The sequence below is a fragment of the Canis aureus genome, chromosome 2 (assembly GCF_053574225.1).
Source record: "Canis aureus isolate CA01 chromosome 2, VMU_Caureus_v.1.0, whole genome shotgun sequence".
Lineage (NCBI taxonomy): Eukaryota > Metazoa > Chordata > Mammalia > Carnivora > Canidae > Canis > Canis aureus.
This window is the reverse complement of record NC_135612.1, coordinates 39,064,268-39,086,465: the sequence shown is the minus strand read 5'-3', so window position 1 is coordinate 39,086,465 and position 22,198 is coordinate 39,064,268. Positions and strand designations below refer to the sequence as shown.

The 22,198-nt window shown below is 48.5% G+C and overlaps 1 protein-coding gene across 2 annotated transcripts in view; it reads right to left on the bottom strand.

Annotated features, from left to right (window-relative positions):
* The window catches only part of APBA2 (amyloid beta precursor protein binding family A member 2), a 239,136-nt gene that overhangs the window by 167,743 nt on the left and 49,195 nt on the right, over nt 1-22,198 (bottom strand). For both annotated transcript variants that reach the window (XM_077869094.1, XM_077869087.1), the window contains exon 2: nt 19,922-20,028. The gene's annotated coding sequence lies outside the window, so the exon portion shown is untranslated. The remainder of the gene's footprint in view (nt 1-19,921; nt 20,029-22,198) is intronic.

The following is a 22,198-nucleotide window of genomic DNA, read 5'->3' as shown; positions in this document are numbered from 1 at the left end:
CTCCCCGTCCTGCACAGCAGGTCCCAGCCCCACATCTATTTTACGTATGAAGAAACTGAGGCCCCATTACTTGTGAGAGGGCCACGCAGCCAGTAGGGGGTATACTGCCTGGATTCCAACCCCAGCCATGTGGCTTCAGAGCCCCGCTCCTAACCACCACTGCAACCACACTACCTCCCACAGGAAGTATTTGTAAAACTCGACTGCAAAGCAGAATGGCTGTCCATCAGAATCAGCATTTCAGTGGCTCACTCTGAATGTCTGCACAGGGCCCCCCTCCTCCCAGGGACTGAGCACCATGGGGACGCTAATGGGGACCCTGCCCTGGGAGGCACACCCACATCATCACTCTTGGTGAAAAGAGTAAACAGGTAGCTCTGCCTTCCTTGGAAGCCTAGAAGCTTCCACCCACGCCTCTTTAATGTCTCATGGTTCCCCCTGCCCTCCCAGGCTCCCACAGGCAGTTCCCCCCATAAAATCCACACATATTCAATCCTGCCTTGGCATCTACTTCTCAGAGGACCTGACCTAACACAGCTCCTTACAAGAAAGAAAAGGGAATAAAAATCACAGAAAAAAAATAACATCCAAAACACCTTGTGTAAAGCACAGAACCACAGACAACAAACATATTTCTGGGTAATTCACAATAAAAGATCTAAGATAGAAAGTACTAGAGATGACAGCAGTTAGCTGTGTGTGCTGTAGGAAGGGGCAACAGGGATTCAGTGACAGGATATTTCACACTGCCAGGACCAAGCAGGGGTGGAGAGGGAGCAGGACCCGGGAGGCCCTCTCCACCCTCACCCCTGCCTCTGACCTCTGGGCCCTGCCCTCCCAGAGCAGTCATGCTCCATCTGACCCTGCGAACTGTGCTCACGGCCACACACCAAACACATTCAGTGATGTGTGACTTCAGCCACGGCAAAATCACCAGGAAGGGCTGCCCTCCCACGGAGGATGGCACCCCTCAACATGACCTTCTCGGCACGTCCCTAGACACCCCCAACCCCATGCAGATGGGGAAGGAGACAGGAGATGCCCTGCCTCCCAGCCCACACCCACGTCCCTCACTGCGACAATGTCTCTGCCACCCTTTCTGGCAGGAAACTGCCCCCCCCCAACCCCACCCCTGGGCAGGGCAGCCCTGTGTCTCATGCAATAACAGGGGTATGCTCTTGTGGAGGGAGAGCCAGTAAGATCTGAACAGTGCTTTGCCTTTTTGTCAACTGCTTTCTCTTTCTGCATTAAACAGATGTCCATGGCACTCATTTCACAGGCTGGAAGACGGGGACACTGAGGCTCAGAGAAGTATGGGACTCCCCGGGGGTGCCATAGTTACCAAAAGGATGAGTCAGGGCCTATCTCTGCCTCTGGCCCCACTGACCTCTCTCCGCTCCCTTGGGGCCTCTGTATCCCCTCATGTCTGCTCTTGCCCATCTTTACCAGGTCACTGATATGCACCCCATCTAGGTCCCTCTGTTTCCCTCTGGCTTTCCTCACGGTCCATCTGCCCATCCCTGGGTGACCACAGTCTAGTGGGAGAGCCAGGGGCTCCATCCAGGGACCCTCTGAACTCTGACCATTCCTAACCTGTTTTCTGAGCACTCCCTCTCCTCTGTGGGGGAGCTGGGCCGTGGAGAGGAAGAAGGATAAATCAGGTGCCCAAACTGTTAGTACTCCTGGGGATAAGCTTGCCTTCTGCACAGAGCTGGCCACTCACCAGGTCCACACATGATCGGGGCCCAGGCACTCCATGCCCAGCTCTGCAAGGCTGCTTTTCATGGCAATGGTTTTGCATCCTGGGGTGGGCAGAGGGCTCACAGCTCCCAAAAGCTGGTTTGGGAGGTCACAGGACAGCAGAAGAAAGCCTGGGAGCCCAACAGCTTCCACTCAAAACATCCTCCTCAAAAACTACAGGGTAAAAGAGGGCTGGCAGAAAGAGAGCCATGAGGCAAAGCTGGAGGAGCAAATGCAAAATGATCAAGCATCACATACACAGGGAGGCTCCCAACACCTCTGACAGACCCACCAGTGCAGCTATTGGCGATGCCGGGAGCGCTGCAAAACCAAATTCTGTATCTATTTCCAACCAGACTGAAACATCTCTTGGGAGGAAAAAATTTCCAGTGGGCCAAAAACCTTCCTTCCTCTACAAGGAATCAAATCAACAAGCAACAAGACAAAATCAGGACCTCAGAAACTCATCTGAATGCACACTCTGTTTTGCATTCAGGTTTGGGAACAGCAGTTCTGCTCGGTCACGTGTTCTGGTTGACAGGGATGTGCTCTGCATCAGTTAAAGAATGTGAACTAACACAACACTAAGCCAAACGGAAATTAACAACCCTTGTCTTCTGTTGGGTAAGTAGAGGTCCCTAACTGGGAACAGGTGCACTCAGTGAGACCAGCTGAGTCCTGCTCTGCAGGCTGCCCTCATGCACACCCCATGTCTATCCTGAGTCAGACAGACTTCAGAGGCTGAGGCAAAGGCCCAGCTGACTCCTCCCATCCTACCACAGCCAGAGCTCCATCCTACCAGGATCTGCACTTCAACCTTGGACTTCAGCCCCCACTGCTGACCCTCTGCCACTAACCCCCCAAATGGCCTCTGCCTGTGCCCAGAGGGGCTAATGCAGTGGCCCTCAGCTCTGCTGGCCTTTGAATCCCCCAGGGATGCTTTAAAAGCCACTTCCCTGAACCCTACACTGTGGGTTCCAACTCCCCCCTTCCCACCCTGCCTGCACAGGTTAGCCAAGACAAAACCAACAGACAGAGCTGTACTCTGTCCTCAACCTCAGCAGGTAGGCAAAGGAGGGACAGCAGGGCCTCAAGACAAGGCAGGGTTCATGCCACTGTGCAAGGCTCTTGCTCTGCCTAGAGACCTGTGATTTAGAGATGTGTCAACCAAATAAAATTTCAAAGAAATATGGTATAGGAGAACTGCCTCTCCTACTTCCAGGTCAGACTACAGGGTGAAAAAAATGGAAAATCCCTGCTTTTGTCTTTTAGAAAAAAAGTGTGCTATATTAAGTGTGCCAGGTACCTGGTGTGGGACGCAGTTCACTGTGATCCACTCGATGCTCACCATGCCCTGTGAGGATCTTGCCCTCACTTTGTGAGCATCCAGCTGGTCAGTTCTAGAGTGGATTCCACCCAGATCTTTGGGCCCTACCACCTGCTCTTCTTTTGGGAACACAATGCAGAAACCACCACAGCAGCAGGCAGGCAGCAGGGCAGGCAAAAACTGAGCCTACAAGGTGCTGATTCCTCTCTGTCATGTTCCTCTTTGACCACCAGTGCCTAGCACATGGCAGGTACCAGCAAACACTTGGGAAACAGGAGGTGAATAAAGGAAAGGTAGAAAGAAGGAAGCCAGGCTGGCTGGCTTCAGAGCAGAACAATGTCATAGGGCAGAGGCTTCTGGGAGGGGCTGGGACTGTGGGAACTGTCTATTCAACAGCCATCTCCACTCTCTTCCTTTGGAACAAAACTCGGATTTTAAGTTGAGCTGCAGAGCCTCCCATTTAGCTAGTTGAGGCCATGTAACTAGCATCTGGCCAAAAAGATAAACAAATGCAACAGGGACTCCCAGGAAAGCTTCTTAAAGGCAGCTTTACTCAGCTTGGAGGTGGACCTCTTTTGCTCACCCTTCCTCCTTCTGCTGCTTGGAACACAAACCTGATGGCTGGAACTCCTGCAACCACCTTGGACCATAAGATGCTTTGCAGTTAAAGTCATGTGGACTTTGCTTAAACATCGGGTTGCTTTTTTTTTCCTTTTTCTTTTTTCTGGCCTCACTCTGACAGTAAAGCCCTACCCGACAGCCCTGGGCAGCTGAGCTACCAGGTAGCAGCATAGATAGTCTTTCCAGAACTATGAACATCCATGGCTCTGAGGATGCCTCTGAGGATAAAGCACTGAGGCTGCAAGTGAGAGTCCTGAGCCACCAGCAGCCCCCGCAATAAAGAGGCCCACAGTCAAGGCCGAATCAGTGTAAGCCATCAAGAAACCATACCCAACTGGGGCCGGGGGGACTTCACCGGTCACTGGTCAGCCTTTATTCTGCCTCCAACCTTTTTCCCTCTTTGTTATCTCACAAAGACTAGCATTTTAGCTGCCAATCCTCAACTACAAGGTCTACACAGCAGACAGGGATGACTGGACCCCAAGCAGACAGGCACCTGTTTTGCACAATCAAGACTAATTAGTGATCTCTGGTCCTCCCCTGTGGAAAGGTGTGCACAGCGCTAGTGACACCTGCCACCCCCACGGCCATTCCCACACTCAGAATCACAAAGGGCAAGCTCCTTCTGGTCTCCTCCAACCCCTGCTCAAAACCTTGCAATGGCCCCCGGCCCCAGGACGCAGTCCAAACTCCTTAACGCCATTCCCAAGGCTGCAGGGGTCTGGCTACCTACCTATTCCACTCACCTCTGCCTTAGTCTCTTCTATCCAGGACTATCTTTCCTTGAATTTACAGACCAGTAGTAAACAGCCCTGCACTCCCACTCTTGGCCTTGTCCCAGCACAGGTGTCTCAGCACATATGGGCAACTCTCTCTGCCTGGAAGCCAGCCCCCATCTTTCTTTCTCCTGGGCTGATCTACTCTTGCCAGCCTCAGCTAATAACCGCATCTTTCTGGAAACTTCCCTGGTGCCCTTTGCTCTAGCCACCATGGGCCGCCCTTCTGTGGACTTCAGGATCATACCCCGGCCTGTAGGCTCCTTAGGGGCAGGACACAGGTCCTGTGTCTGTCACTATTCCCCCTTCCACACAGAGCCGAACAGGCACACGGCACAGAGGACAATGCTATGTCCTCTGGGAAGTGGCTCCATGGGCTGACTACACAGCCTGTCAGGCTCCACAACAGGCCCTGACTTCAGACAGGTAAGCTGTGGGCTTGCAGACTTTGCTTTCCATCAACAATAAGATTGTTAACATCTGAGGTTGCACTCAGGGCTTGCACTTGCTTCAGTGCCTGTTAACCAGCAGACAGGGCCTCCCCAGTCACTCCCCACGTCTCTTTCAAGGGGCAGGACAATGGTTGGAAGGGTCTTGGTTTTCATTCCCTTCACAGGCTGGGAGAGACCTGGCTTTAATCTGCCCAGTACTGAAATTCGTGGGCTGACCACTGAGGCGGTGGTCCCTTCTGCTGGCAAGACAGGACCGACCCCCTTCAGGAGGCCCTCCATCTCCACTGCCAGAAAGCCCTGGTCATCCTGCCAGAGGCCCCTGCAAGAAGCCGAGGCATTTCTTTCACCGCCCTGACGGATAACGAGCATGTGGTAAAATTCAAGCATGCACCTTAGTGGTCACGGTGGCAGACTAAATGTGAAGAACACACCCTGACCCAAAGCCCCTCCACATGGCGTGCGGACAGGCTTCCCTCCCGGCTGCACGGTCCACCCCCTGGCCTCCCCTCACAGACCCGCTCTCTGCCATCACAGGGGCTTCCTGCTCTCCCAACGGCCGGCCGGAGGCAGGGAGGCTGGGTAGGGAGGCTGGGTCTCCCCAAGCCCTTGCCAGCAGAAGCGCAGCCTCCCGCCCGAAGGCGGTCACTGCTCATCCCCACGCTCTGCTAGGCTCACTGGGCTCCACATGCCAGGTAAAACCCCGGTACCATGGCCTCGCCCAGCCCAGGCTCAGGCTTAGAAGCTCCTGTGGGGCTGGAGAAACGTGTGTGCTTCAATCAGCCGTGCTCTGAACGGGACCTCAGGGTATGGTTATTACTGTGCTGAGTAAGATCCTCCATGCCAAGAAGTGCCACAAACAAGCATTTGCCAGTGTCACTGCAAGTCAAGCCCAAAGCTCTCATAGAAGAGGGGACACGGAAGACACGAGAAGTACCCAGCAGGTCATCTGGAGAGGGTGCTGAGGGGCTCGCTTTTCCCATTCTGCCCCCACCCAGCTGCCCTACAGGAATGCAGGAGGGAAGGGGGAGCACAGGGACCACCGCAGGAAATCATCAACGACACCGGGAGGGGCCCGGCTCCCTCCCCTGACTGCCAGCAGCCAGCAAGCACCCACACCCTGCTCAAGAGCAGGGGAGAGGTCCTCGGAGCTCCTCTGAGATCCTCTGGGGAAGGCTGTCCCCAGATTTCAAACCCCTCTACAAGGGGTCACCTAAACACCAGGAGCCGGTAACCCCATACTATGACCTGTGCAGGCCTACAACCAGGCCCACCTGGGAGCTCCAGGGTTTAGGTAAGGTCCCGGTGAACCTGATGGTCCCTCTGCCAACACCGCCTCTGAAGCCTGGCTTCACATACTGTCTCAGAGTTTTAAGGGTCTGCCTCGCCCTCTGACCCCTCCTGCTCTCCTCGCCTTGGGTGCTCCCTTCTCTTCCCACGGATGCCTCAGCAGATGCAGAGACACTGACCAACACCAGTTCTGGCCGAGCCATGGTGAGAGTACAGCCTTTGTTTCCTGGAACCTGATAGCCACCAAATTGGAGGAGGAGGGGCTCTCCATCGTGGCTGAGCCTCACCCAACAGGAACCTTTCTTTCCTCAAACATCTGTGCATTTTAATATAACTTCCCAAAATATTACTCTGCAATTATTTCCAGAGACTTAAATGGGATCCCCAAATACATACAATTAAGACTAAAATTGTAATTTTAAATTAACTGCTATTTGAATAAACATAAAGCTTTCCCATCTCCATGCCAAATGCAGACAACATCCCAATTAACCCTTAGACACCACTATACTCCTGGAAACCACCACTCCAGACCCCTCACAGAGTCAAACCGCTCCTAACACACGTGGAGGCCACTCCACCAACTCTAGAAACAGTCATTCGGTCAGCTTTGCAAAATGAGAGCATTTCTCCAGCTACCTACTAAGAGAGCAGGTAGTGCTCCCCGTTGGAAGCACAGCACTGACACGGACTCACAGCTGCAGCACCAGGCCTCAGGGGACAGGGGACAAGGACACAATCACTCCCGCTTTACTGGCTGGAAGCAAGAGACTCCTTCTGAGTCACGGCGCCTTTAGTTCTCTGTCCTCACTATAAACTTCCACTGGGGGACTCCCCTCCAAAGTGCTGGAGTTCCAGAGTGACCACCTTGGGGCTGTGTGTTCTGGGAGGCCACCAGCTATGGGCGAGCACGCTGTGTCATCCTTCCTGTTCCCTGCTAGCGCCTGCAGAGGTGGTAAGCACGCCGACATCCACCATTGACATGTGCCCCCTCACCACATCCCCAAGCCAATTCTTCCAATGTTCTGGGCCACAGGAAACCAGGAGAAAGGGGGGTGGCTTTTACTGGAGGGCTGTGCTTCATCAAGAGGGGCAGGTGGTTCTGTCTACCCCTGGAGCAGGGCACCTAGACCCCTGCGATGAGTGACCTGAGTCCCTGGCATCTGGGGGCTGGCACACAGGTCTTGTGAAAATTCACAAGAGGAGCTGCCCAGGGAGGAGCAGCCAGCTGCTCTTGGGTGTGGGGCACAGCCAGCCCCAGAGGATGCCCAATGCAAGGGACAAGTGGAGCAGTCACCAGCTGCAAGGCACCAGCCCAGCAAGGCTTCCCTCAGGTGGTGGGCATGAGTTACAAGTTCCCAGCAGGAGCATCTCTGAGAAACCCACAAGAGTGCCCCTCCAGAGGACATTCAGAGGTCAACATCTGCTGGGCTCTGAAAATGCCAAGCAGCGCCTTTTAGGTAAGACTGCCCAGATACTCCATGTCTCATGGCCCAAGCCAGGAAGCAGAGATGGAGACAAGGGACGAGAGCAGAGTACACACACACACACACACACACACACACACACAAAACCCTCCTCCTACTGCCGCCTTAGGAGACTGGTCAGGCTTCAGCCACACAGAAGAAGCTCCAGAGAGTCTATGATTACTTATCATATTACTGAAATGAGAACATTTTCTTGCCTTACAACAACAGAAAGCTCCAGGATGTCCCTGAATGTTCAGTCAGGGAGGTTCGGAGGGACAGTGGTGTAAAAATAAAGCTTTTTTTTTTTTTTTACTTGTTTCTTATACAACACAGGTGATTCAATGTAGTGGGTAAAGTGGCATCAGGCTCTGGTGTCTCCAGTGGACACCAGCATGACCACACACTGGGTATGAGACTTGATGGACCCTTCTGCAATAAAACTCTCCTGTCGTCCTCCAGATGCAAAACTCAACGTGGGCTGTATGCATGTGCATTTGTTTGAAGTGTTTGGCCCAAACCTCATTTAGAACCACAGAAAATGTTGCGTACATCCATATGTGAGGTGGATACACAGGTCTGCCACGACCACAGAAGCTGCCCAACCAGTCCCACAGCTTGGTGGTGAGCCCTACCTGGCTTGGCATCAGTCTAGGCCAACCTCATAAGCTTTTGAGGGCAGAAAACAGTCCCCAGACTTGGCCCTCTTCTGGAAACATCTCCGGCAGCAGCATGGACCACACTGTATCACTGCCAGCCCCTTTCCACCCAACACCCTAGGGGACTGAGGCCTCAGAGGTATGGAGGCACATGGCCTTTGGGCCTCTGCATTGTTATAAAGAAAATCACAGTCCCAAACTGGCGTCACTTAGGCCAAGTCACCCAACAGAGTCTTCATATTGAACCTAACCAGGGTTGCAACCTCCCCTAGAAATGGAGTCTTACCCAGTCAGTGAGGAATGTTCTGATCAGCATCAGTGAGGTCATCCGTCACAGGACCCCCTCCTTCCCCCAAAAGAAAATGAGGTGATCTGCATGGTAAGGCCTCCTGCTCCTCACCTAAAGGGAATGTGACCAGGACTGAGATGATCCCTTCATTTCTTTTGCTAATAACTTCCTTGCCCCCCTCCTTCCTATAAAAACCTTGAATTTCATACAACTCCTCTGAGCTCCCGTCTACTTGGTCTACTTGCCGGAGTGGGTGCATGCTAGCTGATTCAAGAATCATTTCACGAATACAATTAGATTTTCAAAGGTATTCAGCTGGGTTTTTGTTTTTTAACAGCACCAACTTGACTACCTCTACCTTTCCCTTAAATTCCTTTTATATGTTAGTCAGTAGGCCAATATTATCCTTTCAGTAAGCTAACTTTACTGTGAATGCCTCAAATGGGGGCAGAAGCAACCTATCTCTAGTGAGTGGGTGGCAGATCCACACTTCCTCTACAAGATCCGTGGTCTTCAGGAGTACATATTTTCCCCCCTTCCCCGATGGAATTAGGAAAACAATATTTCTTACACTCATAACAAAGAGCAGAACAGATGGCAATGGTTTAAAAATCTGTTCATGAGAACTGATGCTGGCGGCACGATCATCAGCAAGATGTGGAGAACGGGGACAAATTTGTTTTTCTTGATGTGCAGGAGGCTCGCAGTTGCAATCCCCAAAACAAAGTATTGGGAATGTGGGGGAAAGGGTGGGATGCAAGATTCACCCACAGCAAGAGGGCAAAACAGCTGGCCATTCAGAAGTGGCCACAGAAAAGCCACCTGCTTCTGTGCTAGCCGGGCCTACCCTGCTGCCCAGCGAGCCCTGCTCCCAGCGCCGCCATGAGCACTGCTGGAAGGACAGACCATCGGCACCTGTTAGCAGCAAGCAATATCCTCATGCATTTCAGGTGGTAACACCGGGCTTTTTCCTCTGTCCAGTGAGGACATCTGGACACCTCCTCCATGCAGTCTCATTCATCTGTGCTTCAAATCTACCAAAACCGCAGCACACAAGACGAAAGTATAAATTATCAGCCACCCGTGACCAGGTGGCTTGGTGGCATGACTTATCACTTTTATTCATTCAGACTGTGCCAGGCATTCTTTTAGGTGTGGGGATTAGGGGAAAAGGACAGACATAGTTCCACTCTTCCGGGTTTTATATGCTAATAATGAAAACAGGCAAAAGATTAGTGAACTATCAAATAAAGTCTATAATTCCAGGTAGTACAAGATCATGAGGAAAACTGAAGCCAGAGATGGACTGGGTTTCAGGTCCAATGTGTACAGAGCTTGGAGGCTGTCCTAGCATCCTTAGAATAAGAAAGAGCTGGACAAACTGAACATGAATGACTTTTCCTGGACCCATCAGTGAATTCAGTTTGCAGACTGTCCCCTGAAACCTGAAGGACAAAGGAATATCTCTTGGCTCTGGCAGAGGAAAGAGGAAAGAACCATGGTGAAACACACCCAGAACCTTCTCCCTAACAAAGGTTTGTGTCCAGGGTGAAGGACTTAGCCAGAACCTTGTCTCAGAGCCTCCTGGGAAGGGCAGTCCACTCACTACAGCCCCTCTGGCTTCCCTGTTTCACCTGAGGGGGCTAGAGGAGCGAAGTGAGAAGAAACTCTGGTGAAGGCCACGGTCTGGGAGCATGGGTCCACCTAAAGATGGAAATTTCATCCTAGAATGACAGAATGCCTCCCTGCCCCCACACCTCTCTGGTGGGCCGGGAAGCACCAACAAAACGGCGGCAGACCCTCCGTCTTGTTACCCTCGCCTTAGGACTTTCCCGCCACCAGCAGACGGCCCAAGGACGCGTCATCAGGGGGACAGGGCCTATGCAGGAAACCTGAACCGCACCTTATCCAAACCCCATATAAGGACGTAAGCAGTTATTGCCCCATACCGATTCCACCAGTAATATGCCCTAATACCTACCACCGCATACAGACACAACCCCTTACCCTTCCCCCCTTAAAAAGCTCGCATGTACTCCCTTTGGGCACAACTTCCCCACTTCACTGCCTTATGGGGCTGTGGAACCTCGCCCAAGAGCGCGTCCATTAAAAGCCTGCCTCAACCAACTTTTGCCTGACCCCTCTATTTCATTTCACCACCAACCGGATTAAACCTGACACTCTCCACCACATCACAAGATTCCAGTAGGACACCAGTGGGTGATGGCTAAAAGAACTGCAGATTCTCTGCCCAGAAGTGCCAAGGGAAGACCAAAGTCAAGGATGGGGAGATAAAACCAAGGAGGATTCTGACACCTCCAGCACCTACAGCTACAGGAGACATGACATAAGGCCCAGCCCCTAATGAAGTTTGCATAAACCCTCACATGAAAGGCTTGTTACCTCAGTTATTTTTCCAACAGGATATGTCTGGCTTTCAACAAATTATAAGGCATATTGAAGATTAAATAAATAAATAAATATAAATATATATATTTTAAAACCCACATTTAAAAAAGATAAATCAAGCATTATAGCTAGATTCAGATATAACACAGATTTTGGAATTACCACACTGGGAAATTAAAATAATAATGATTAATATGTTAAGGGTTCTAATGGGAAAAATAGACAACAGAGAAAAACACAAGTAATATAAACAGAAGGATGGAAAGTCTAAGAATCAAAAAGAGATGCCAGAATTTCTTTTCTAAAAAAGAGGGAGGGGGAAAAAGAGAAAGAGAGAGAGAGAGAGAAGGGGAAAGGAGAAAGGAGAAAGAGAATCTTAAGCAGGCTCCATGCCCAGAGCAGAGCCCGATGAGGGGCTTGATATCACAACCCTGAGGTCATGACGTGAGCCAAAATCAACAGTTGGACACTTAACCAACTAAGCCACCCAGGCACCCTGATGCTAGAAATTTTCTTTAAAAAAAGAATCTATAGGAATGCCTGGGTGGCTCAGTCAGTTGAGTGTCTTGGTTTTGGCTCAGGTCATGGTCTCAGAATTCCTGAGATCAAGCCCTTACACTGGGTTCCTTGTTCAGTTGGTAGTCTACTTGTCCTTCTCCCTCTCCTCCTCCCCCTGGTTCGCTCTCACTCTCACACTCCCTCTCTCCCTAGAATAAAATCTTAAAGAAAAAAAAAAGAACCTGTAATAGAAATGAAGAATGCCTTTGAAAATGAAGAATATTCGATTCAAAATAGCTGAGGACCAAACTGGTGAGCTTGAAGATAGATCATTAGAAACTTTACCAACTGGGGACACCTGGGTGGCTTAGCAGTTTAGAGCCTGCCTTCGGCCCAGGGCATGATCCTGGAGTCCTGAGATCAAGTCCCACATCGGGCTCCCTGCATGGAGCCTGCCTCTGCCTGTGTCTCTGCCTCTCTCTCTCTCTCTGTCTCTCATGAATAAATAAATAAATAAATCTTAAAAAAGGAAGAAAGAAAGAAAGAAAGAAAGAAAGAAAGAAAGAAAGAAAGAAAGAAAGAAAGAAAGAAAGAAAGAAAGAAACTTTACCAACTGAAATGCAAAAGAGGAAAAAAAAAAGAATGGGGGTTGGGTATAGCATCTAAAAATTGTGGGACAGTATCAAGTGAGGTAATATACAAGTAATTGGAATATCAAAAGGAGTCAAAATAAATAATGGAGAAGGAAAAATATTTCTGGTAATAATGGCCAAAATTTTTCCAAAATTGCTAACAGCAAACCAGAGATCCAGGAGGCTCAAAAAACACCAAACAGAATAAATACTAAAAAAAAAAAAAAAGAAAAGAAAACAAAGAGAACAAAAACTGACACAAAACCAAAAAATATCTACTCAAGCTGAAGAAAACCAAAGAGAAAATGAAAATCATGAAGGAAACAAGAAGGAGGTGGGAAAATATTTTATCTAAAGAGGAAAAGAGGGATCCCTGGGTAGCGTAGCAGTTTGGCGCCTGCCTTGGCGCGATTGGCCCAGGGCGCGATCCTGGAGACCCGGGATCGAGTCCCACGTCAGGCTCCCGGTGCATGGAGCCTGCTTCTCCCTCTGCCTGTGTCTCTACCTCTCTCTCTCTCTGTGTGTGACTATCATAAATAAATAAAAAATTTTAAAAAAATAAAATAAAGAGGAAAAGAGTATAGAGTAACAGCAGACTCCTCATGAAACTATGTCAGAGGGATCCCTGGGTGGCGCAGCGGTTAAGCGCCTGCCTTTGGCCCAGGGCGTGATCCTGGAGACCCAGGATCGAATCCCACATCAGGCTCCTGGTGCATGGAGCCTGCTTCTCCCTCTGCCTATGTCTCTGCCTCTCTCTCTCTGTGTGTGTGACTATCATAAATAAATTTAAAAAAATTTAAAAAAAAAAAACTATGTCAGAGTAGATAAAAACATCAGACCCAACTAAATGCTGTCTACAAGAAACCCATTTTAAATACAAAGACTCTGCCAGATTAAAAGTAAAGAAATGGAGAGAGATACACCATTCTACTGCCAATCGAAAGAAAACTGGAGTACTGATACTAATTTCAGACACAGCAGACTTTAGAACAAGGAAAATCATCATGGATAGAGAGGGGTCAATTACATAATGATATATAATTTTATTCAATTCTTTAGGGAGATATTACAATCCTAAAATAAAATAAGATAAAAACAGAGAGGGAGGCAAACATAAGAGACTCTTAACTACAAAGAACAAACTGAGGACTGCTGGAGGAGGGTGGGTGGGGGATGGACCAGATTAGTGATGGGGATAAGGAGGGCACTTGTTATGATGAGCACTGAGTGTTATATGTAAGTGATGAATCACTAAATTCTATTCCTAAAACCAATACCACATTATGTGTTAACTAACTTGAATTTAAATTTTACAAGGAAGGTATTATAATCCTAAACAGCTATGTACCTAATAACAGAGTATTCAAACACAGGAGGCAAAAACCAATAGAAATGAAAAGAGAGATGAATCCACCATTATAATTGGAGACTACACCATCCTCCCAACTAAATGGTTATCGGTCAATAACCGATATAATAAGGAGGCAGAAAATTAACAAGGATAGTTCACTTGAACAGCACTATCAATCAACAGCATCTAATTGACATTTATAGAATATTCTATCTAATTACAGCAAAACACACAGTCTTCTCAAGCTCACATGGACCATTCACCCAAGTATCTCAGTCTGTGGGCAGCTGTAACAAAATGCCACAAACTAGCAGGCTCATAAACCAGACTTTTATTTCTCCCAGTTCTAGGGGCACCTCCAAGATCAGGATGCCAGCAAGGCCAAGGGCAGGTCCCCTTCTGGGGCTCAGACTTCTTGGTGTACCCCCATGTGGCAGATCTCTGTGAGGCCCCTTTAAGAAGGGTACTAATACCATCATGAGGGCTCTAACCACCTCCCAATGGTCCCATCTCCAGTACCATCACCTTGGGGGGCAGCACTTCAACAAAGGAACTTGCAGGGGGAGAGAAGACACAAATTAACTCATAGCAGAAATAAAAAAATACTGATCCCGGGCAGCCCAGGTGGCTCAGCAGTTTAGCGCCGCCTTCAGCCCAGAGCTTGATCCTGGAGACTCAGGATTGAGTCCCACGTCGGGCTCCCTGCCTGGAGCCTGCTTCTCCCTCTACCTGTGTCTCTGCCTCTCTCTCTCTGTTTGTCTCTCATGAATAAATAAATAAAAATCTTTAAAAAAAATCCTTTAAAAAAATACTGATCCCATGGACATTAAAGGGATAATAAAAGAATACTACCAAGAACTCTATGCCCCCAAATTCAATAATTAAGCTAAAATGTACCAATTTCTTAAAAGATATACACTACCAAGCTCACACAGGAGAAAAACAAACTGAATATCTGTTGTAAAGAAAATAAATCAGAAAAAAAAAAAAAAAAGAAAATAAATCAGGATGCCTGGGTGGCTCAGTGGTTAAGCATCTCCCTTCGGCTCAGGGTGTGAGCCTGGGGTCCTGGGATCGAGTCCCACATTGGGCTCCCTGTAGGGAGCCTGCTTTTCCCTCTACCTGTATCTCTGCCTCTCTCTCTGTATATCTCATGAATAAATAAAATCTTTTAAAGAAAAGAAATTAAAAAGAAATTAAAATTAAAAGAAATGCTTAATAGCCTTCCCAAAAAATCACCAGGTCCAGATGACTTCTCTCATGAATTCTATCAAATGTTTAAGGAAGATAGGATACCAATTGTCTATAATCTATTTCAGAAATTAAAAAAGGAAGGAATGGGGTGCCTGGGTGGCTCAATCAGTTAGTGTCCAACTCTTGATTTTGGCTCAGGTCACGATCTCAGGGTCATAAGATCGAGCCCCACATCAGGCTCCGTGCTGGAGTGAGGAGTCTGTTTCAGATTCCTTCCCTCTCCCTCTGCCCCCACCCCACTTCCACATGCACATGTGTGCATGCTCTGTGTCTCTCTCTCTCAAAAGAAAAAAAAAAAGGAAAAGAAAGGAAAGGAACATTTCCTAACTTATTTTATGAAGCCAATATGACCCTAATTCCAAAATCAGATAATTACAAGAAAACTAAGACCAGTATCTCTCATGAACATACACTTAAAAATCCTCAGCAAAATATTAGGAAACAGAATCCAACAACGTATGAAAATTATATGTCACAACGAAATGATGTCTTCCAGGGATGCAATGTTGGTTCAACATAAGAAAAAGCAATTACTGTAAGCCTTCACACACAGACTAAAGAAGAAAAAACATATGATCATATTAATTGATGCAGAAAAAGCATCCGATAAAATCCAACACCAATTCCTGATTAAAAAAACAAAAAAAACAAAAAACTACTGGGTGCCTGGGTGACTCAGTGGTTGAGCATCTGCCTTTGGCCCAGGGCATGATCCCAGAGTCCTGGGATCAAGTCCCACACCAGGGTCCCCACAGGGAGCCTGCTTCTCCCTCTGCCTATGTCTCTGCCTCTCTCTCTGTGTTTCTCATGAATTAAGAAAAAATTTTTAAAGACTTTAAAAAATAATAATACATTTTAATTTAATTTAAAAAATTTTAAAAAACACTCACCAAATTAGTTATCAAGGAGAATATCCTTAGCTTAACAAAGGGAAATGCAAATCAAAACCACAAGATACCATTTCACACTCATATAGTTGACTATAACTTTAAAAAAAGAGAAAGAAAGAAAAAGAAAGAAAGAAAGAAGAGAAGAGAAAAAGAAAAAAGAAAAGAAAGGAAAAGAAAAGAAAAGAAAAGAAAGAAAAGAAAAGATAAGATGTTGGTAAGGATGAGCTGCCTGTGGGGTCTGGTCACAGACCCCTCAAATACTGGAACTCTCAAATACTGCTTGTGAGAATGTAAAATAATATAGCAGTTGTGGAAAACAGTTTGGTGGTTCCTTAAAAATTACCACATGATCCAGCAATTCCACTCCTAGGTATATTCACAAAATAACTGGAAACAAGTATTCAGACAAATATCTATATGTACACATTTAAAACAGCATTATTCACAATAGCTAAATGACTAAAACAACCTAAACGTCCACAGATGGACAAGTGGACAGACGTGATATGGTATATAAATATGCGATGGAATAGTACTCAGTCGTAAAAAGGAATGATGTTCTAATACCTGCTACAACTTGGATGAGCCTCATAAACATTATACCAAATCAAAGGTCCTTTGGGCTATTATAACAAATACCACAGACTGTGTGGCTTATAAACAATAGTTATTTCATAGTTAGGCTGTGACACAGAAGATCACATATTGTATGATTTCTAATTTTGTAGGAAACATTCACTATAAGTAAACTCATAGTGACTAAAAGCAGAGTGATGGCTGTCGGGGGATGGATGACAAGGAATGGGGAGAGACTGCTTAATGAGCATGAATGTTTCCTTCTGGGATGACAAAAATGTCCCAGAATGCAATAGAAATGATGGATGCATGACACTGGGAAGGTAAAAAATGTTACTAAATTGCATACTTTATCGTAAAGACATCTTTAAGATAAAGTATGTAATTTATGGTTAATGGTTAATTAACCATTAATGGTTAACTTCATGTTCTGGGAATTTTACCTCAATTTTTAAAAATGCAGATAACATCATACTTAATAGTGAAAACCGGAGGCTTTCCCCCTCAGATTGAGAGGGGGAGAGAGGCAGAGAGAGAAAGAGAGAGAAATAACATCCAAATGCTGTGGGGCACTCAAGATGATGACAAAAAATCATGTGTTGGATTTGTCAACACTGGGTGTTGGCGACCTGGACCTCATCTTGGTGGGAGAGAGTGTAGGAAGCCAGCCAGAGTAAGCTGAAGAATTGCCAGGCTGACTTCTAGTTGTTAGGAAACAGGGTCACATTTCTGCATCTTCTCTTTAAAAAATTAAAAAAATAAAAAAATAAAAAACTTTATTCATGAGAGACAGAGAGAGAGAGAGAAAGAGGCAGAGACATAGGTAGAGGGAGAAGTAGGCTCCATACAGGGAGCCTGATGTGGGACTCCATCCCAGGACCCCAGGATCACACCCTGGGCTGAAGGCAGGTGCCAAACCGCTGAGCCACCCAAGGATCCCCTCTGCATCTTCTCTTGAAATTGTTCAAAAACAAAAGAAGAGGAAACACAAATAAACATTATAACTGCTAATTAGAAAACTGAATTTTCTCACATCTAAGGGATATTTGTTACTATCTCCTGATCTAGTCTATCCTGACTGATACATATTTTATAAGGATTTAAATCAAAATTATGAAATAACTATACTGGTTAAATAGAGCAGCCCTACAGAATGAAAACTCTGAGTTAAAATCATATTTACCACAATAGGAAATCCAGAAATAACAGCACATACATAACCTTTACAAATATGGCAATAAATCCCAGAAGAAACACCTAAAAGCTGCAAGTGGTGGTCTATGGGGAGCAGGAGAGGGCAAGAGTTGCACAAGGTCAGTAAGGTGGTAGCCAAGAGTCTGCCATTTTTCTCATAAAACTTATAGAACTTCTGACTTCTTAAAAATATGCCTTTTTTTGAGGTTTTATTTATTTATTCATGAAAGACACAGACAGAGAGGCAGAGACACAAGCAGAGGGAGAAGCAGGCTCCTCGCAGGGAGCCTAATGAGGAACTCGATCCTGGGACCCCAGGACCACGACCTGAGCCCAAGGTAGACGCTCAGCCACTGAGCCACCCAGGTGCCCCAAAATATGTATATAACTTATATTGATAAAATAAACATAGTACTTGAAAAAGTGAACCACTCTGTCTCTCTGTGTGTGTGTGTGTGTGTGTGTGTGTGTGTGACTATCATAAATTAAAAAAAATTAAAAAAAAAAAGTGGGATCCCTGGGTGGCGCAGCGGTTTGGCGCCTGCCTTTGGCCTAGGGCGCAATCCTGGAGACCCGGGATCAAGTCTCACGTTGGGCTCCCGGTGCATGGAGCCTGCTTCTCCCTCTGCCTGTGTCTCTGCCTCTCTCTCTCTCTCTCTCTCTCTGTGTGTGTGTGTGACTATCATAAATAAATAAAAATTAAAAACAAAAAGAACAAAAAGAAAAAGTGAACCAAAGGCTGTGAAGGGGGCTGAGGGCAGTGGTATATGTCATGTCACAGCCAGAAAGGACCTGGCCAAGAATGCTATGTAAGCACACCTGTGCAGAGGGCTGGGTCCTAGCTGCCTCAGTTTCTCCAGCACCCAGGACAGAGCCTGGCATGTGATGGAGGTGTGGCTGAGGCTCTGGAGCAGCACCAGTGGTTTTAAACCCCAGCTTTGCCACTTCCCAGCTCTGTGCGTGTAAGAACTTCATTCAGGGAGTCGATCTGTGCCACTCCCCCAGCACGGTGCCACATCCAGGTATGTGCAGAATAAATGGTTCTCTTTGGGCTTTTAAGTTTTCAACAAGTACTTGAAGAAGCTGCAGCACTGCAGGGTTGACAGGAGGAGGGAGACAGAATGGGGTGGGTCACGATGTTTCCTGAAAGACAGTATAAAGTGGGGTTGGCATCGAGCAGCTCAGTGGGAACAGGGTCTGGATGAGTGACCATCAGGTGGAGAAGTTAGTCAGAGCAAGGCTTCTGGGGGAGGGCAGTGAGGGAGCCAACGGGGGTTTTGGGGGATGCTGTATAAGAACAGGGAGCTGGAAGGCCTGGCAGGCTGGCTACTGAGGGACTGGACGTGGGCAGGGAGCTCAGCCATGGCCTGCCGTGTGCTGCACTCAGGTATCCGCTAGGGAAAGGGCTCGTGTGGGATGATCACAAGGCTGTTGACGATGCCCCCACTCCTTGGCAAGAGTGCTGGGCTGCTCCGCTGACCAGACCCCACAGGCAGCTGGGAGACAGGCCCTGCCCTGGAAGGGGACTTACTACGGGTTGAATTATGGCCCCCCAGATAACTTCCAAGTCCTAAGATAGGGTCATCGGCAGCGGCCCTCATCCAATAGGACCAGTGTCCTTGTCAAAAAGGGAAATTTGGATTCAGAGACAAAGACACAGGATCAGGGCCTGGAACAGAGCCCCTCACGGTCACCAGGAGGAGCCCATCCTGCCGCCACCTTGACTTTGGACTCCGGCCTCCAGACTGTGAGAGAATAAGCCTCTGGTGTGTAAACCCCCCCCCCCCAACCCCGGCTGTGGTACTTTGCCACAGCAGCCCTGGTGACTCTCTCTACTGGGTGACATGGCAGAGGTGACATACCCTCAGATGCAGATTCACATGATGCCTCAGTCACAGCCCATCCACTAGAGGGAGGGATGGGAAGGAGGACTTTCCTCAGTGGTCCCCAAGCCTCAGGCTGCCCTGCCCTACCTGCTGACCCGGGGAGGGTCCGGCCCATAAGAGCAGCATCTCAGGCCAGCCAGCTGGGTCAGAACAAAGGCCTGGAGTGCAGAACAATTTAGTAATTATTATTGATAGGTCTGGAGGGGAGATCCTGCCCACATTCTGCCAGTGCTGACCGCTGGACTCCCAGAGAGAGCCACTCACCTGGATGCCCCCCACGCACCCGCACGCTGACAGGAAGGGGAGCTACCTGGGGAGACAACACAGAGCCACTGAAAACACCAGGGCAGCAGAAAGGCACCTGGCGGGCCTGACAGGGAAGTGGACAGGAACCCAGCAAACACAGTCTGTGTGGCCACCTGTCCCCTAGTGGTGTCCTGCCCTCCTTCCCATCTTTCTCCACAAAATGAAGGTAAATTTGAAAAAAAGTAAAATGAAAACCATTTAGTGTGTTGCACTGGAGCTTTAGTGAGAGAGACATGTTGTCTCAGCTCCCACACAGCACATGAGCTGAGGTGCCCACACAAATGGTGACAACCACAGGTCCTACTCACTCAGAGTCGCCAGGCCCCAGGGGACTCTTGGCCATCCGCAGGATTGTCGTGGCCTCAGAGGTGGGTGCACCCACACGGACTCCAGCAATGCTTGAGGCTTCCGGAGACTGAAACGAGAGAGACACAAACAGGGCGTCAAGGGGCTGCAGGCAGGCCTCTCATTTAGGAACACATGGGTATTCTGGATCGGTGACAGAACGATCATTAAAAAGAAAAAAAAAAAAAAGAGGCTAACAGCTCTCTGCACCAAAACGTTAAAAGCGGCTCACACTGTGGGATCAGAACTCTGGGGGTCTGCAGAGCAGCCCAACATTCTCAGAATCAAAGAGTTGCAAGTAGATCATGAGTCTCTCCGAGTTTTCGAGTGATCCCTCCTATTCATTCCCCAAGGTCAGCAAGCACAGAGAGCTAACAATTCGAGGCCACCAGCAGCCAGGCCCCAGCTGAAGAGAGCCAGGAATGTAATTTTCTCTGATCCTTTTGGAAGGAAGATACGCCGGTGGCATTCACGTTTGCAGGTTTCACTTACTCTCACCCGAAAAGAAGGACGTTTTTTAAGGTTCTGTTCCCAATTTGTTTTCTAAAACGCAAAATGCAACACAAGATACAGAGCTTGGTGTCATCTGCGTCATTCATCTTAATGTCATGTGTGACATACGTTGGGGGCAATTCTACAAAATAGACTAAACTGAGCCTTTTCAAAGAAAGGGCAACCATACGCACATGTGGGTGCACAGTGCAAGCCATCCCCTGTGCAAGTGACGTCATTTCCTCCCTGACACATGGGGACCTAGGGTTCAACCCGCGGCCTGCACAGCAGTGTCACCTGAGATCTTTGTGCGGAGCTGGACTACAGAGAGACATCTTGGCTTACACCCTAACTCTGCCCCTTACAGCCTGGGAGGACTAAGGAACCTACCCATGCTTCAGTTTCCCTACTTCAGAGGAGGATGGGAGCACTGAGATAGTGGGTGTCAGGCCCCATCCCCACCTTGGTCAAATGGAGACACTGACCACCCCCCCACCACACCATGACTTAGAAAGTTCCTCGAGTTTAATGTCAATGGCTCCTGCCCTGCTCCCCGTCCACGAAACAGGCCACCCAGCTGAAGGCCTCCTAAATCCAAGCATGGGCCCTATGCCCCCTCCCATGGGCCCACTCTGATACCAATGGACAAGTGCATCACTGTCTGTGCAGATAACATGAAGGCCAAACCACACCTGTGCCTGCCCCCACCTACAGCCAAGGACGCCAATGGGGGGCACAGACGCATGATATTACATGACACGGTCACCAACTCTGGACCACGGTATGCAAAGCAGTGGAGCACCCAGGCCTGAGCTCTACCCATTGCTTCAGTCTCCCCGCCATCACACCCCAAGCCCCACATGCCTCACCCCTTTCATGCCAGTGTTCAAATCATTCCCTTTTTTGTTCCTCCAGAAACATACTGATGAACTCCTATTCATCCTTCAAAACCCAACTGGAAAACACATCCCTGAGCTTCAGTGTCTTCTCAGCCTGTCCTGTTTCTGCCATTTTAATTACCAACCGTATCCCCTGCTCCCTCTGGGAGCCCACCTGGCCTCTGGAAGGCAGCATTCCACAGACTACAGATGCCACCACTGCCAGCAAACCAAGAACACGGGCTTCAAACAGAGCCTTAAAGAAAGAGGGTAAACACAGACTGGGAGAGAACTCTGAATGGGAGCACTGAGTTGGGGCCATAGACGCCAGCCACAGCAGAAGGGAAGTAATGAAATGTACTACTAAAACTATGCTGAGCCCTGAATGCCAGGCTCCGGGGCAACTGTGACCTCACAGGCAAACAGGGCCACCATAAGTTTCTGACTGTGGACAGGGGTTACCATATGGGTTTGGTGCAGGACAGCCCAGGAGGGGCAGGGCTCATCCAGGAGCCCCCAGAAGGAATGTAGAGGTCGTCAAAGGGGTCCAACTTGCTAAGCCCCTTAGGGAGAAGAAAGAGGCACTGGCATTCACTGAGCCCCCCAAAGGGTACATTGATGAAGCTATTCAGAAGAGGATGCATAGCAAAGCTCCTCCCTAGCTCCTCCCCACTCCCCATGACCCCTGGCTCTGCATTCTGTATGGAAAGCCTCCTGCCAGTCCCCAAAGCTGCATAATCACTCTGCAACACTGCTTTGAACCAATCTGCCCACTAACTGCTACGGGCCACAGGCTGCCACATACAGCGCATCCCTGAGGCTAAAAACACAGCCAGTTTCTTGGCAACACACCTCCCCCAGGGGCCTTCC